This window comes from Schistocerca gregaria, unplaced genomic scaffold (assembly GCF_023897955.1).
Source record: "Schistocerca gregaria isolate iqSchGreg1 unplaced genomic scaffold, iqSchGreg1.2 ptg000564l, whole genome shotgun sequence".
In the NCBI taxonomy this organism is placed as follows: domain Eukaryota; kingdom Metazoa; phylum Arthropoda; class Insecta; order Orthoptera; family Acrididae; genus Schistocerca; species Schistocerca gregaria.
The window spans coordinates 215,914-230,440 of NW_026061956.1; the positions used below are offsets into that span (position 1 = coordinate 215,914).

Below are 14,527 nucleotides of genomic sequence, written 5' to 3' on the forward strand. Positions count from 1 at the left end.
CCCGCCCAAGCACTGACAACGCCCAGCGTCGCGCAGTAGCGGTGATCGGACGAGAAACAGTGTGTTCAGCGTGCTGTGACCTGTGAAGTGTTTTAGCGCGTCCCGACAAGTCGCTTTCGGGTCCCCTATCTGCTCCCACACGATTTCTTAGTCACCACACTTCCCCGCCGAAATAGGCGTTGCCTTTTTGAAATAGAAAAATCGTATTGGCCCGTGGGGGGATCGAACCCACGACCTTCGCGTTATTAGCACGACGCTCTAACCAACTGAGCTAACGGGCCTCGGTGCACACTGTCTTCCAGCACTTAGAGGGAGTAGCTCTGCGTATTTACAGGTAACATTTCTATGGTAGCAGTCCAACAGTGGACCAGCGTCTCTCCTCCCTTTATTCCGCTGCTCGTAGTAATTTCATTGCGTGCCCGTTTCTCTCGACTGTTTTCAGCTCACGTTTATGAACCAGTAGCTATAACGCGAGGAGGACGTGAAAACAGCATTTCGCTCTGTCCAAACTTGTCGTGATTTGTTCCGAAAAAATTACATTCCGGTACCGGGAATCGAACCCGGGCCTCCTGGGTGAAAGCCAGGTATCCTAGCCACTAGACCACACCGGACGCGCACACTTTTTTCGGGGTTTACACCCCCTCCACTGGCTTTCCGTGTCGCACTTTCCCTGTTTGCGACCATCTTTTCGCGCTCCCATGCCGAGGCGCGCATGGCAAAAGTCACAGTCCGTTGCTTTTGGCCTCGTTGTTACAGGGGTAGGAGGAAAAGCAAACCTGTGAGTAGTAATATTTATTTACTTATTTCGCAAGTAAAGACCTGCAGCCTGTCGTTATACAGGTATAGCAGGCCATACACTGTGTGACTTTACATGTTATATCATACGAAATTCAGTTTTAGTACTAGTACATTTTTTCTTGAAAATTTCACAAAAGAACTGCAATTAGTAATAACGGGAAGTAAGCATTTTCACGCTGAGTTGTTGAAACCTTGTGGATAACAAACTACAAGCTGTTTTGCTCCTTCTCAACCCCAGAGCCGTCAATTCAGCTGTGAACGAAAGTAAATTAAATGCCCCGGGTGAGGATCGAACTCACGACCTTAAGATTATGAGACTTACGCGCTGCCTACTGCGCTACCGAGGCACGTGATTGCCAAACCTTCTGGAATCTCGGCAAGTAGCAAATACTAGTGGTAGAGAGTCTGCACTTGCTGGCTCATTTTTTCTGTTACTACACGTGCATTCCCAGCGCTGCAGGCAACTTGCGATGCTAGGCCGACGCCAGTATGTACAATAGCACGCAGGAGTCCAAACGAGAAGACGTGCGCGCTGCGTGTTTGGCTGTTTCCACACGGAATCCCGCGGTCCATTCTCGTGGCCCACGCACTTCGAGTGCGAAAGACTCGCAGCTCCACTATCGGGGAAAAACAAAATGATGCATCGGCCGGGAATCGAACCCGGGCCGCCCGCGTGGCAGGCGAGCATTCTACCACTGAACCACCGATGCCCAGCTAGTTCGCAGCTTCCTTGTGCTTTCCGCGGCAGACGTCTGAAGGGAAAGTGGGACTGCCGTCCAGCGCCGTGGCATCCTCTCGAGAGAATGCTACAAACGCTGAATCCTGCGCTGCACTGCTTAAAAATGACGCCCGAACGCGATCGTCTTAGTAGTGTTGCGGCGCACGCACGCGACGACTCTTGCCAAAGGACGCGAAATGTGCGTAGAGACGCTGTCTGGATGCGCTCGCCTACCCCGTAATGCGCCTACTGCTGCGACCACCTTCGGCCGCCGCCGACAGGCTCGAAGCAGACACAGCGGGGCGTGCGCAGAAGAAAACCGTGCGGTGGTGGTGTAATGGTCAGCATAGTTGCCTTCCAAGCAGTTGATCCGGGTTCGATTCCCGGCCACCGCAGCCTCCGTTTTACTTCTGCGTATGAGTACTTTTGCCACGCGTCCTTAAATTAATGTTTCTTTCCCCCTCTTACTCGCTGCAGGCCACCCTATATTGTGTGCGTCGATTCCGCTTGAGTCTCGACTTGTCTCGACTTTGCTCGGCTGACGCGAGAGCTGACGCTCTCCAATCGGCCTATATCAGAAGGACAAGCACGCGAAACGACTGAGAGAGGTATGGCGAGGCGGGCACAACATTACTTATGCCTCAAGTAAAGACCTGCTGCCTGTTATCGTGCATTGTGTGATTTTACATGTTCTGTCAGACAAATTCAGTTTTATTACTAGTACATTTCTTTTTTTCTTTGTTGAAAATTTTACAACACGCTCCTTCTTTTCACTGTGGCCGCACGGCGCGACTTGGCATACCGAGAGGCAAAACGTGGCGCCAGTGCCCTTGACCGAATAGCGCTGCAGCTCCGAAACCGACGAGAAAAGAGAAATACGAATTGAAACTGTCGGCAGCGCCCTGTGTTCGCAGGCGGTCACCCGCCCAAGCACTGACAACGCCCAGCGTCGCGCAGTAGCGGTGATCGGACGAGAAACAGTGTGTTCAGCGTGCTGTGACCTGTGAAGTGTTTTAGCGCGTCCCGACAAGTCGCTTTCGGGTCCCCTATCTGCTCCCACACGATTTCTTAGTCACCACACTTCCCCGCCGAAATAGGCGTTGCCTTTTTGAAATAGAAAAATCGTATTGGCCCGTGGGGGGATCGAACCCACGACCTTCGCGTTATTAGCACGACGCTCTAACCAACTGAGCTAACGGGCCTCGGTGCACACTGTCTTCCAGCACTTAGAGGGAGTAGCTCTGCGTATTTACAGGTAACATTTCTATGGTAGCAGTCCAACAGTGGACCAGCGTCTCTCCTCCCTTTATTCCGCTGCTCGTAGTAATTTCATTGCGTGCCCGTTTCTCTCGACTGTTTTCAGCTCACGTTTATGAACCAGTAGCTATAACGCGAGGAGGACGTGAAAACAGCATTTCGCTCTGTCCAAACTTGTCGTGATTTGTTCCGAAAAAATTACATTCCGGTACCGGGAATCGAACCCGGGCCTCCTGGGTGAAAGCCAGGTATCCTAGCCACTAGACCACACCGGACGCGCACACTTTTTTCGGGGTTTACACCCCCTCCACTGGCTTTCCGTGTCGCACTTTCCCTGTTTGCGACCATCTTTTCGCGCTCCCATGCCGAGGCGCGCATGGCAAAAGTCACAGTCCGTTGCTTTTGGCCTCGTTGTTACAGGGGTAGGAGGAAAAGCAAACCTGTGAGTAGTAATATTTATTTACTTATTTCGCAAGTAAAGACCTGCAGCCTGTCGTTATACAGGTATAGCAGGCCATACACTGTGTGACTTTACATGTTATATCATACGAAATTCAGTTTTAGTACTAGTACATTTTTTCTTGAAAATTTCACAAAAGAACTGCAATTAGTAATAACGGGAAGTAAGCATTTTCACGCTGAGTTGTTGAAACCTTGTGGATAACAAACTACAAGCTGTTTTGCTCCTTCTCAACCCCAGAGCCGTCAATTCAGCTGTGAACGAAAGTAAATTAAATGCCCCGGGTGAGGATCGAACTCACGACCTTAAGATTATGAGACTTACGCGCTGCCTACTGCGCTACCGAGGCACGTGATTGCCAAACCTTCTGGAATCTCGGCAAGTAGCAAATACTAGTGGTAGAGAGTCTGCACTTGCTGGCTCATTTTTTCTGTTACTACACGTGCATTCCCAGCGCTGCAGGCAACTTGCGATGCTAGGCCGACGCCAGTATGTACAATAGCACGCAGGAGTCCAAACGAGAAGACGTGCGCGCTGCGTGTTTGGCTGTTTCCACACGGAATCCCGCGGTCCATTCTCGTGGCCCACGCACTTCGAGTGCGAAAGACTCGCAGCTCCACTATCGGGGAAAAACAAAATGATGCATCGGCCGGGAATCGAACCCGGGCCGCCCGCGTGGCAGGCGAGCATTCTACCACTGAACCACCGATGCCCAGCTAGTTCGCAGCTTCCTTGTGCTTTCCGCGGCAGACGTCTGAAGGGAAAGTGGGACTGCCGTCCAGCGCCGTGGCATCCTCTCGAGAGAATGCTACAAACGCTGAATCCTGCGCTGCACTGCTTAAAAATGACGCCCGAACGCGATCGTCTTAGTAGTGTTGCGGCGCACGCACGCGACGACTCTTGCCAAAGGACGCGAAATGTGCGTAGAGACGCTGTCTGGATGCGCTCGCCTACCCCGTAATGCGCCTACTGCTGCGACCACCTTCGGCCGCCGCCGACAGGCGGGAAGCAGACACAGCGGGGCGTGCGCAGAAGAAAACCGTGCGGTGGTGGTGTAATGGTCAGCATAGTTGCCTTCCAAGCAGTTGATCCGGGTTCGATTCCCGGCCACCGCAGCCTCCGTTTTACTTCTGCGTATGAGTACTTTTGCCACGCGTCCTTAAATTAATGTTTCTTTCCCCCTCTTACTCGCTGCAGGCCACCCTATATTGTGTGCGTCGATTCCGCTTGAGTCTCGACTTGTCTCGACTTTGCTCGGCTGACGCGAGAGCTGACGCTCTCCAATCGGCCTATATCAGAAGGACAAGCACGCGAAACGACTGAGAGAGGTATGGCAAGGCGGGCACAACATTACTTATGCCTCAAGTAAAGACCTGCTGCCTGTTATCGTGCATTGTGTGATTTTACATGTTCTGTCAGACAAATTCAGTTTTATTACTAGTACATTTCTTTTTTTCTTTGTTGAAAATTTTACAACACGCTCCTTCTTTTCACTGTGGCCGCACGGCGCGACTTGGCATACCGAGAGGCAAAACGTGGCGCCAGTGCCCTTGACCGAATAGCGCTGCAGCTCCGAAACCGACGAGAAAAGAGAAATACGAATTGAAACTGTCGGCAGCGCCCTGTGTTCGCAGGCGGTCACCCGCCCAAGCACTGACAACGCCCAGCGTCGCGCAGTAGCGGTGATCGGACGAGAAACAGTGTGTTCAGCGTGCTGTGACCTGTGAAGTGTTTTAGTGCGTCCCGACAAGTCGCTTTCGGGTCCCCTATCTGCTCCCACACGATTTCTTAGTCACCACACTTCCCCGCCGAAATAGGCGTTGCCTTTTTTAAATAGAAAAATCGTATTGGCCCGTGGGGGGATCGAACCCACGACCTTCGCGTTATTAGCACGACGCTCTAACCAACTGAGCTAACGGGCCTCGGTGCACACTGTCTTCCAGCACTTAGAGGGAGTAGCTCTGCGTATTTACAGGTAACATTTCTATGGTAGCAGTCCAACAGTGGACCAGCGTCTCTCCTCCCTTTATTCCGCTGCTCGTAGTAATTTCATTGCGTGCCCGTTTCTCTCGACTGTTTTCAGCTCACGTTTATGAACCAGTAGCTATAACGCGAGGAGGACGTGAAAACAGCATTTCGCTCTGTCCAAACTTGTCGTGATTTGTTCCGAAAAAATTACATTCCGGTACCGGGAATCGAACCCGGGCCTCCTGGGTGAAAGCCAGGTATCCTAGCCACTAGACCACACCGGACGCGCACACTTTTTTCGGGGTTTACACCCCTTCCACTGGCTTTCCGTGTCGCACTTTCCCTGTTTGCGACCATCTTTTCGCGCTCCCATGCCGAGGCGCGCATGGCAAAAGTCACAGTCCGTTGCTTTTGGCCTCGTTGTTACAGGGGTAGGAGGAAAAGCAAACCTGTGAGTAGTAATATTTATTTACTTATTTCGCAAGTAAAGACCTGCAGCCTGTCGTTATACAGGTATAGCAGGCCATACACTGTGTGACTTTACATGTTATATCATACGAAATTCAGTTTTAGTACTAGTACATTTTTTCTTGAAAATTTCACAAAAGAACTGCAATTAGTAATAACGGGAAGTAAGCATTTTCACGCTGAGTTGTTGAAACCTTGTGGATAACAAACTACAAGCTGTTTTGCTCCTTCTCAACCCCAGAGCCGTCAATTCAGCTGTGAACGAAAGTAAATTAAATGCCCCGGGTGAGGATCGAACTCACGACCTTAAGATTATGAGACTTACGCGCTGCCTACTGCGCTACCGAGGCACGTGATTGCCAAACCTTCTGGAATCTCGGCAAGTAGCAAATACTAGTGGTAGAGAGTCTGCACTTGCTGGCTCATTTTTTCTGTTACTACACGTGCATTCCCAGCGCTGCAGGCAACTTGCGATGCTAGGCCGACGCCAGTATGTACAATAGCACGCAGGAGTCCAAACGAGAAGACGTGCGCGCTGCGTGTTTGGCTGTTTCCACACGGAATCCCGCGGTCCATTCTCGTGGCCCACGCACTTCGAGTGCGAAAGACTCGCAGCTCCACTATCGGGGAAAAACAAAATGATGCATCGGCCGGGAATCGAACCCGGGCCGCCCGCGTGGCAGGCGAGCATTCTACCACTGAACCACCGATGCCCAGCTAGTTCGCAGCTTCCTTGTGCTTTCCGCGGCAGACGTCTGAAGGGAAAGTGGGACTGCCGTCCAGCGCCGTGGCATCCTCTCGAGAGAATGCTACAAACGCTGAATCCTGCGCTGCACTGCTTAAAAATGACGCCCGAACGCGATCGTCTTAGTAGTGTTGCGGCGCACGCACGCGACGACTCTTGCCAAAGGACGCGAAATGTGCGTAGAGACGCTGTCTGGATGCGCTCGCCTACCCCGTAATGCGCCTACTGCTGCGACCACCTTCGGCCGCCGCCGACAGGCTCGAAGCAGACACAGCGGGGCGTGCGCAGAAGAAAACCGTGCGGTGGTGGTGTAATGGTCAGCATAGTTGCCTTCCAAGCAGTTGATCCGGGTTCGATTCCCGGCCACCGCAGCCTCCGTTTTACTTCTGCGTATGAGTACTTTTGCCACGCGTCCTTAAATTAATGTTTCTTTCCCCCTCTTACTCGCTGCAGGCCACCCTATATTGTGTGCGTCGATTCCGCTTGAGTCTCGACTTGTCTCGACTTTGCTCGGCTGACGCGAGAGCTGACGCTCTCCAATCGGCCTATATCAGAAGGACAAGCACGCGAAACGACTGAGAGAGGTATGGCGAGGCGGGCACAACATTACTTATGCCTCAAGTAAAGACCTGCTGCCTGTTATCGTGCATTGTGTGATTTTACATGTTCTGTCAGACAAATTCAGTTTTATTACTAGTACATTTCTTTTTTTCTTTGTTGAAAATTTTACAACACGCTCCTTCTTTTCACTGTGGCCGCACGGCGCGACTTGGCATACCGAGAGGCAAAACGTGGCGCCAGTGCCCTTGACCGAATAGCGCTGCAGCTCCGAAACCGACGAGAAAAGAGAAATACGAATTGAAACTGTCGGCAGCGCCCTGTGTTCGCAGGCGGTCACCCGCCCAAGCACTGACAACGCCCAGCGTCGCGCAGTAGCGGTGATCGGACGAGAAACAGTGTGTTCAGCGTGCTGTGACCTGTGAAGTGTTTTAGCGCGTCCCGACAAGTCGCTTTCGGGTCCCCTATCTGCTCCCACACGATTTCTTAGTCACCACACTTCCCCGCCGAAATAGGCGTTGCCTTTTTTAAATAGAAAAATCGTATTGGCCCGTGGGGGGATCGAACCCACGACCTTCGCGTTATTAGCACGACGCTCTAACCAACTGAGCTAACGGGCCTCGGTGCACACTGTCTTCCAGCACTTAGAGGGAGTAGCTCTGCGTATTTACAGGTAACATTTCTATGGTAGCAGTCCAACAGTGGACCAGCGTCTCTCCTCCCTTTATTCCGCTGCTCGTAGTAATTTCATTGCGTGCCCGTTTCTCTCGACTGTTTTCAGCTCACGTTTATGAACCAGTAGCTATAACGCGAGGAGGACGTGAAAACAGCATTTCGCTCTGTCCAAACTTGTCGTGATTTGTTCCGAAAAAATTACATTCCGGTACCGGGAATCGAACCCGGGCCTCCTGGGTGAAAGCCAGGTATCCTAGCCACTAGACCACACCGGACGCGCACACTTTTTTCGGGGTTTACACCCCCTCCACTGGCTTTCCGTGTCGCACTTTCCCTGTTTGCGACCATCTTTTCGCGCTCCCATGCCGAGGCGCGCATGGCAAAAGTCACAGTCCGTTGCTTTTGGCCTCGTTGTTACAGGGGTAGGAGGAAAAGCAAACCTGTGAGTAGTAATATTTATTTACTTATTTCGCAAGTAAAGACCTGCAGCCTGTCGTTATACAGGTATAGCAGGCCATACACTGTGTGACTTTACATGTTATATCATACGAAATTCAGTTTTAGTACTAGTACATTTTTTCTTGAAAATTTCACAAAAGAACTGCAATTAGTAATAACGGGAAGTAAGCATTTTCACGCTGAGTTGTTGAAACCTTGTGGATAACAAACTACAAGCTGTTTTGCTCCTTCTCAACCCCAGAGCCGTCAATTCAGCTGTGAACGAAAGTAAATTAAATGCCCCGGGTGAGGATCGAACTCACGACCTTAAGATTATGAGACTTACGCGCTGCCTACTGCGCTACCGAGGCACGTGATTGCCAAACCTTCTGGAATCTCGGCAAGTAGCAAATACTAGTGGTAGAGAGTCTGCACTTGCTGGCTCATTTTTTCTGTTACTACACGTGCATTCCCAGCGCTGCAGGCAACTTGCGATGCTAGGCCGACGCCAGTATGTACAATAGCACGCAGGAGTCCAAACGAGAAGACGTGCGCGCTGCGTGTTTGGCTGTTTCCACACGGAATCCCGCGGTCCATTCTCGTGGCCCACGCACTTCGAGTGCGAAAGACTCGCAGCTCCACTATCGGGGAAAAACAAAATGATGCATCGGCCGGGAATCGAACCCGGGCCGCCCGCGTGGCAGGCGAGCATTCTACCACTGAACCACCGATGCCCAGCTAGTTCGCAGCTTCCTTGTGCTTTCCGCGGCAGACGTCTGAAGGGAAAGTGGGACTGCCGTCCAGCGCCGTGGCATCCTCTCGAGAGAATGCTACAAACGCTGAATCCTGCGCTGCACTGCTTAAAAATGACGCCCGAACGCGATCGTCTTAGTAGTGTTGCGGCGCACGCACGCGACGACTCTTGCCAAAGGACGCGAAATGTGCGTAGAGACGCTGTCTGGATGCGCTCGCCTACCCCGTAATGCGCCTACTGCTGCGACCACCTTCGGCCGCCGCCGACAGGCGGGAAGCAGACACAGCGGGGCGTGCGCAGAAGAAAACCGTGCGGTGGTGGTGTAATGGTCAGCATAGTTGCCTTCCAAGCAGTTGATCCGGGTTCGATTCCCGGCCACCGCAGCCTCCGTTTTACTTCTGCGTATGAGTACTTTTGCCACGCGTCCTTAAATTAATGTTTCTTTCCCCCTCTTACTCGCTGCAGGCCACCCTATATTGTGTGCGTCGATTCCGCTTGAGTCTCGACTTGTCTCGACTTTGCTCGGCTGACGCGAGAGCTGACGCTCTCCAATCGGCCTATATCAGAAGGACAAGCACGCGAAACGACTGAGAGAGGTATGGCGAGGCGGGCACAACATTACTTATGCCTCAAGTAAAGACCTGCTGCCTGTTATCGTGCATTGTGTGATTTTACATGTTCTGTCAGACAAATTCAGTTTTATTACTAGTACATTTCTTTTTTTCTTTGTTGAAAATTTTACAACACGCTCCTTCTTTTCACTGTGGCCGCACGGCGCGACTTGGCATACCGAGAGGCAAAACGTGGCGCCAGTGCCCTTGACCGAATAGCGCTGCAGCTCCGAAACCGACGAGAAAAGAGAAATACGAATTGAAACTGTCGGCAGCGCCCTGTGTTCGCAGGCGGTCACCCGCCCAAGCACTGACAACGCCCAGCGTCGCGCAGTAGCGGTGATCGGACGAGAAACAGTGTGTTCAGCGTGCTGTGACCTGTGAAGTGTTTTAGCGCGTCCCGACAAGTCGCTTTCGGGTCCCCTATCTGCTCCCACACGATTTCTTAGTCACCACACTTCCCCGCCGAAATAGGCGTTGCCTTTTTTAAATAGAAAAATCGTATTGGCCCGTGGGGGGATCGAACCCACGACCTTCGCGTTATTAGCACGACGCTCTAACCAACTGAGCTAACGGGCCTCGGTGCACACTGTCTTCCAGCACTTAGAGGGAGTAGCTCTGCGTATTTACAGGTAACATTTCTATGGTAGCAGTCCAACAGTGGACCAGCGTCTCTCCTCCCTTTATTCCGCTGCTCGTAGTAATTTCATTGCGTGCCCGTTTCTCTCGACTGTTTTCAGCTCACGTTTATGAACCAGTAGCTATAACGCGAGGAGGACGTGAAAACAGCATTTCGCTCTGTCCAAACTTGTCGTGATTTGTTCCGAAAAAATTACATTCCGGTACCGGGAATCGAACCCGGGCCTCCTGGGTGAAAGCCAGGTATCCTAGCCACTAGACCACACCGGACGCGCACACTTTTTTCGGGGTTTACACCCCTTCCACTGGCTTTCCGTGTCGCACTTTCCCTGTTTGCGACCATCTTTTCGCGCTCCCATGCCGAGGCGCGCATGGCAAAAGTCACAGTCCGTTGCTTTTGGCCTCGTTGTTACAGGGGTAGGAGGAAAAGCAAACCTGTGAGTAGTAATATTTATTTACTTATTTCGCAAGTAAAGACCTGCAGCCTGTCGTTATACAGGTATAGCAGGCCATACACTGTGTGACTTTACATGTTATATCATACGAAATTCAGTTTTAGTACTAGTACATTTTTTCTTGAAAATTTCACAAAAGAACTGCAATTAGTAATAACGGGAAGTAAGCATTTTCACGCTGAGTTGTTGAAACCTTGTGGATAACAAACTACAAGCTGTTTTGCTCCTTCTCAACCCCAGAGCCGTCAATTCAGCTGTGAACGAAAGTAAATTAAATGCCCCGGGTGAGGATCGAACTCACGACCTTAAGATTATGAGACTTACGCGCTGCCTACTGCGCTACCGAGGCACGTGATTGCCAAACCTTCTGGAATCTCGGCAAGTAGCAAATACTAGTGGTAGAGAGTCTGCACTTGCTGGCTCATTTTTTCTGTTACTACACGTGCATTCCCAGCGCTGCAGGCAACTTGCGATGCTAGGCCGACGCCAGTATGTACAATAGCACGCAGGAGTCCAAACGAGAAGACGTGCGCGCTGCGTGTTTGGCTGTTTCCACACGGAATCCCGCGGTCCATTCTCGTGGCCCACGCACTTCGAGTGCGAAAGACTCGCAGCTCCACTATCGGGGAAAAACAAAATGATGCATCGGCCGGGAATCGAACCCGGGCCGCCCGCGTGGCAGGCGAGCATTCTACCACTGAACCACCGATGCCCAGCTAGTTCGCAGCTTCCTTGTGCTTTCCGCGGCAGACGTCTGAAGGGAAAGTGGGACTGCCGTCCAGCGCCGTGGCATCCTCTCGAGAGAATGCTACAAACGCTGAATCCTGCGCTGCACTGCTTAAAAATGACGCCCGAACGCGATCGTCTTAGTAGTGTTGCGGCGCACGCACGCGACGACTCTTGCCAAAGGACGCGAAATGTGCGTAGAGACGCTGTCTGGATGCGCTCGCCTACCCCGTAATGCGCCTACTGCTGCGACCACCTTCGGCCGCCGCCGACAGGCGGGAAGCAGACACAGCGGGGCGTGCGCAGAAGAAAACCGTGCGGTGGTGGTGTAATGGTCAGCATAGTTGCCTTCCAAGCAGTTGATCCGGGTTCGATTCCCGGCCACCGCAGCCTCCGTTTTACTTCTGCGTATGAGTACTTTTGCCACGCGTCCTTAAATTAATGTTTCTTTCCCCCTCTTACTCGCTGCAGGCCACCCTATATTGTGTGCGTCGATTCCGCTTGAGTCTCGACTTGTCTCGACTTTGCTCGGCTGACGCGAGAGCTGACGCTCTCCAATCGGCCTATATCAGAAGGACAAGCACGCGAAACGACTGAGAGAGGTATGGCGAGGCGGGCACAACATTACTTATGCCTCAAGTAAAGACCTGCTGCCTGTTATCGTGCATTGTGTGATTTTACATGTTCTGTCAGACAAATTCAGTTTTATTACTAGTACATTTCTTTTTTTCTTTGTTGAAAATTTTACAACACGCTCCTTCTTTTCACTGTGGCCGCACGGCGCGACTTGGCATACCGAGAGGCAAAACGTGGCGCCAGTGCCCTTGACCGAATAGCGCTGCAGCTCCGAAACCGACGAGAAAAGAGAAATACGAATTGAAACTGTCGGCAGCGCCCTGTGTTCGCAGGCGGTCACCCGCCCAAGCACTGACAACGCCCAGCGTCGCGCAGTAGCGGTGATCGGACGAGAAACAGTGTGTTCAGCGTGCTGTGACCTGTGAAGTGTTTTAGCGCGTCCCGACAAGTCGCTTTCGGGTCCCCTATCTGCTCCCACACGATTTCTTAGTCACCACACTTCCCCGCCGAAATAGGCGTTGCCTTTTTTAAATAGAAAAATCGTATTGGCCCGTGGGGGGATCGAACCCACGACCTTCGCGTTATTAGCACGACGCTCTAACCAACTGAGCTAACGGGCCTCGGTGCACACTGTCTTCCAGCACTTAGAGGGAGTAGCTCTGCGTATTTACAGGTAACATTTCTATGGTAGCAGTCCAACAGTGGACCAGCGTCTCTCCTCCCTTTATTCCGCTGCTCGTAGTAATTTCATTGCGTGCCCGTTTCTCTCGACTGTTTTCAGCTCACGTTTATGAACCAGTAGCTATAACGCGAGGAGGACGTGAAAACAGCATTTCGCTCTGTCCAAACTTGTCGTGATTTGTTCCGAAAAAATTACATTCCGGTACCGGGAATCGAACCCGGGCCTCCTGGGTGAAAGCCAGGTATCCTAGCCACTAGACCACACCGGACGCGCACACTTTTTTCGGGGTTTACACCCCTTCCACTGGCTTTCCGTGTCGCACTTTCCCTGTTTGCGACCATCTTTTCGCGCTCCCATGCCGAGGCGCGCATGGCAAAAGTCACAGTCCGTTGCTTTTGGCCTCGTTGTTACAGGGGTAGGAGGAAAAGCAAACCTGTGAGTAGTAATATTTATTTACTTATTTCGCAAGTAAAGACCTGCAGCCTGTCGTTATACAGGTATAGCAGGCCATACACTGTGTGACTTTACATGTTATATCATACGAAATTCAGTTTTAGTACTAGTACATTTTTTCTTGAAAATTTCACAAAAGAACTGCAATTAGTAATAACGGGAAGTAAGCATTTTCACGCTGAGTTGTTGAAACCTTGTGGATAACAAACTACAAGCTGTTTTGCTCCTTCTCAACCCCAGAGCCGTCAATTCAGCTGTGAACGAAAGTAAATTAAATGCCCCGGGTGAGGATCGAACTCACGACCTTAAGATTATGAGACTTACGCGCTGCCTACTGCGCTACCGAGGCACGTGATTGCCAAACCTTCTGGAATCTCGGCAAGTAGCAAATACTAGTGGTAGAGAGTCTGCACTTGCTGGCTCATTTTTTCTGTTACTACACGTGCATTCCCAGCGCTGCAGGCAACTTGCGATGCTAGGCCGACGCCAGTATGTACAATAGCACGCAGGAGTCCAAACGAGAAGACGTGCGCGCTGCGTGTTTGGCTGTTTCCACACGGAATCCCGCGGTCCATTCTCGTGGCCCACGCACTTCGAGTGCGAAAGACTCGCAGCTCCACTATCGGGGAAAAACAAAATGATGCATCGGCCGGGAATCGAACCCGGGCCGCCCGCGTGGCAGGCGAGCATTCTACCACTGAACCACCGATGCCCAGCTAGTTCGCAGCTTCCTTGTGCTTTCCGCGGCAGACGTCTGAAGGGAAAGTGGGACTGCCGTCCAGCGCCGTGGCATCCTCTCGAGAGAATGCTACAAACGCTGAATCCTGCGCTGCACTGCTTAAAAATGACGCCCGAACGCGATCGTCTTAGTAGTGTTGCGGCGCACGCACGCGACGACTCTTGCCAAAGGACGCGAAATGTGCGTAGAGACGCTGTCTGGATGCGCTCGCCTACCCCGTAATGCGCCTACTGCTGCGACCACCTTCGGCCGCCGCCGACAGGCGGGAAGCAGACACAGCGGGGCGTGCGCAGAAGAAAACCGTGCGGTGGTGGTGTAATGGTCAGCATAGTTGCCTTCCAAGCAGTTGATCCGGGTTCGATTCCCGGCCACCGCAGCCTCCGTTTTACTTCTGCGTATGAGTACTTTTGCCACGCGTCCTTAAATTAATGTTTCTTTCCCCCTCTTACTCGCTGCAGGCCACCCTATATTGTGTGCGTCGATTCCGCTTGAGTCTCGACTTGTCTCGACTTTGCTCGGCTGACGCGAGAGCTGACGCTCTCCAATCGGCCTATATCAGAAGGACAAGCACGCGAAACGACTGAGAGAGGTATGGCGAGGCGGGCACAACATTACTTATGCCTCAAGTAAAGACCTGCTGCCTGTTATCGTGCATTGTGTGATTTTACATGTTCTGTCAGACAAATTCAGTTTTATTACTAGTACATTTCTTTTTTTCTTTGTTGAAAATTTTACAACACGCTCCTTCTTTTCACTGTGGCCGCACGGCGCGACTTGGCATACCGAGAGGCAAAACGTGGCGCCAGT

At 51.8% G+C, this 14,527-nt stretch overlaps 30 non-coding genes across 30 annotated transcripts; 6 read left to right on the plus strand and 24 right to left on the minus strand.

Moving 5' to 3' along the window:
* Window positions 1-207: 207 nt before the first annotated feature.
* Window positions 208-281, minus strand: Trnai-aau (transfer RNA isoleucine (anticodon AAU)). Its single transcript has one exon. It is a non-coding gene; the product is annotated as a tRNA-Ile (tRNA).
* Window positions 282-539: 258 nt separating this feature from the next.
* On the minus strand, window positions 540-611 carry Trnae-uuc (transfer RNA glutamic acid (anticodon UUC)). The gene has a single exon. It is a non-coding gene; the product is annotated as a tRNA-Glu (tRNA).
* A 461-nt stretch (window positions 612-1,072) lies between these two features.
* Trnam-cau (transfer RNA methionine (anticodon CAU)) lies at window positions 1,073-1,145 on the minus strand. Its single transcript has one exon. It is a non-coding gene; the product is annotated as a tRNA-Met (tRNA).
* Window positions 1,146-1,437: 292 nt separating this feature from the next.
* On the minus strand, window positions 1,438-1,508 carry Trnag-gcc (transfer RNA glycine (anticodon GCC)). Its single transcript has one exon. It is a non-coding gene; the product is annotated as a tRNA-Gly (tRNA).
* A 331-nt stretch (window positions 1,509-1,839) lies between these two features.
* Trnag-ucc (transfer RNA glycine (anticodon UCC)) lies at window positions 1,840-1,911 on the plus strand. The gene has a single exon. It is a non-coding gene; the product is annotated as a tRNA-Gly (tRNA).
* Window positions 1,912-2,644: 733 nt separating this feature from the next.
* Window positions 2,645-2,718, minus strand: Trnai-aau (transfer RNA isoleucine (anticodon AAU)). The gene has a single exon. It is a non-coding gene; the product is annotated as a tRNA-Ile (tRNA).
* A 258-nt stretch (window positions 2,719-2,976) lies between these two features.
* Window positions 2,977-3,048, minus strand: Trnae-uuc (transfer RNA glutamic acid (anticodon UUC)). Its single transcript has one exon. It is a non-coding gene; the product is annotated as a tRNA-Glu (tRNA).
* Window positions 3,049-3,509: 461 nt separating this feature from the next.
* Window positions 3,510-3,582, minus strand: Trnam-cau (transfer RNA methionine (anticodon CAU)). The gene has a single exon. It is a non-coding gene; the product is annotated as a tRNA-Met (tRNA).
* A 292-nt stretch (window positions 3,583-3,874) lies between these two features.
* Window positions 3,875-3,945, minus strand: Trnag-gcc (transfer RNA glycine (anticodon GCC)). Its single transcript has one exon. It is a non-coding gene; the product is annotated as a tRNA-Gly (tRNA).
* Window positions 3,946-4,276: 331 nt separating this feature from the next.
* Trnag-ucc (transfer RNA glycine (anticodon UCC)) lies at window positions 4,277-4,348 on the plus strand. Its single transcript has one exon. It is a non-coding gene; the product is annotated as a tRNA-Gly (tRNA).
* Window positions 4,349-5,081: 733 nt separating this feature from the next.
* Window positions 5,082-5,155, minus strand: Trnai-aau (transfer RNA isoleucine (anticodon AAU)). Its single transcript has one exon. It is a non-coding gene; the product is annotated as a tRNA-Ile (tRNA).
* Window positions 5,156-5,413: 258 nt separating this feature from the next.
* On the minus strand, window positions 5,414-5,485 carry Trnae-uuc (transfer RNA glutamic acid (anticodon UUC)). Its single transcript has one exon. It is a non-coding gene; the product is annotated as a tRNA-Glu (tRNA).
* A 461-nt stretch (window positions 5,486-5,946) lies between these two features.
* Trnam-cau (transfer RNA methionine (anticodon CAU)) lies at window positions 5,947-6,019 on the minus strand. Its single transcript has one exon. It is a non-coding gene; the product is annotated as a tRNA-Met (tRNA).
* Window positions 6,020-6,311: 292 nt separating this feature from the next.
* On the minus strand, window positions 6,312-6,382 carry Trnag-gcc (transfer RNA glycine (anticodon GCC)). Its single transcript has one exon. It is a non-coding gene; the product is annotated as a tRNA-Gly (tRNA).
* A 331-nt stretch (window positions 6,383-6,713) lies between these two features.
* On the plus strand, window positions 6,714-6,785 carry Trnag-ucc (transfer RNA glycine (anticodon UCC)). The gene has a single exon. It is a non-coding gene; the product is annotated as a tRNA-Gly (tRNA).
* A 733-nt stretch (window positions 6,786-7,518) lies between these two features.
* Trnai-aau (transfer RNA isoleucine (anticodon AAU)) lies at window positions 7,519-7,592 on the minus strand. The gene has a single exon. It is a non-coding gene; the product is annotated as a tRNA-Ile (tRNA).
* Window positions 7,593-7,850: 258 nt separating this feature from the next.
* On the minus strand, window positions 7,851-7,922 carry Trnae-uuc (transfer RNA glutamic acid (anticodon UUC)). Its single transcript has one exon. It is a non-coding gene; the product is annotated as a tRNA-Glu (tRNA).
* A 461-nt stretch (window positions 7,923-8,383) lies between these two features.
* On the minus strand, window positions 8,384-8,456 carry Trnam-cau (transfer RNA methionine (anticodon CAU)). The gene has a single exon. It is a non-coding gene; the product is annotated as a tRNA-Met (tRNA).
* A 292-nt stretch (window positions 8,457-8,748) lies between these two features.
* On the minus strand, window positions 8,749-8,819 carry Trnag-gcc (transfer RNA glycine (anticodon GCC)). Its single transcript has one exon. It is a non-coding gene; the product is annotated as a tRNA-Gly (tRNA).
* A 331-nt stretch (window positions 8,820-9,150) lies between these two features.
* Window positions 9,151-9,222, plus strand: Trnag-ucc (transfer RNA glycine (anticodon UCC)). Its single transcript has one exon. It is a non-coding gene; the product is annotated as a tRNA-Gly (tRNA).
* A 733-nt stretch (window positions 9,223-9,955) lies between these two features.
* Window positions 9,956-10,029, minus strand: Trnai-aau (transfer RNA isoleucine (anticodon AAU)). The gene has a single exon. It is a non-coding gene; the product is annotated as a tRNA-Ile (tRNA).
* Window positions 10,030-10,287: 258 nt separating this feature from the next.
* On the minus strand, window positions 10,288-10,359 carry Trnae-uuc (transfer RNA glutamic acid (anticodon UUC)). The gene has a single exon. It is a non-coding gene; the product is annotated as a tRNA-Glu (tRNA).
* A 461-nt stretch (window positions 10,360-10,820) lies between these two features.
* On the minus strand, window positions 10,821-10,893 carry Trnam-cau (transfer RNA methionine (anticodon CAU)). The gene has a single exon. It is a non-coding gene; the product is annotated as a tRNA-Met (tRNA).
* Window positions 10,894-11,185: 292 nt separating this feature from the next.
* Trnag-gcc (transfer RNA glycine (anticodon GCC)) lies at window positions 11,186-11,256 on the minus strand. Its single transcript has one exon. It is a non-coding gene; the product is annotated as a tRNA-Gly (tRNA).
* Window positions 11,257-11,587: 331 nt separating this feature from the next.
* Window positions 11,588-11,659, plus strand: Trnag-ucc (transfer RNA glycine (anticodon UCC)). The gene has a single exon. It is a non-coding gene; the product is annotated as a tRNA-Gly (tRNA).
* Window positions 11,660-12,392: 733 nt separating this feature from the next.
* On the minus strand, window positions 12,393-12,466 carry Trnai-aau (transfer RNA isoleucine (anticodon AAU)). Its single transcript has one exon. It is a non-coding gene; the product is annotated as a tRNA-Ile (tRNA).
* A 258-nt stretch (window positions 12,467-12,724) lies between these two features.
* Trnae-uuc (transfer RNA glutamic acid (anticodon UUC)) lies at window positions 12,725-12,796 on the minus strand. Its single transcript has one exon. It is a non-coding gene; the product is annotated as a tRNA-Glu (tRNA).
* A 461-nt stretch (window positions 12,797-13,257) lies between these two features.
* Window positions 13,258-13,330, minus strand: Trnam-cau (transfer RNA methionine (anticodon CAU)). The gene has a single exon. It is a non-coding gene; the product is annotated as a tRNA-Met (tRNA).
* Window positions 13,331-13,622: 292 nt separating this feature from the next.
* On the minus strand, window positions 13,623-13,693 carry Trnag-gcc (transfer RNA glycine (anticodon GCC)). Its single transcript has one exon. It is a non-coding gene; the product is annotated as a tRNA-Gly (tRNA).
* A 331-nt stretch (window positions 13,694-14,024) lies between these two features.
* Window positions 14,025-14,096, plus strand: Trnag-ucc (transfer RNA glycine (anticodon UCC)). The gene has a single exon. It is a non-coding gene; the product is annotated as a tRNA-Gly (tRNA).
* Window positions 14,097-14,527: the final 431 nt, after the last annotated feature.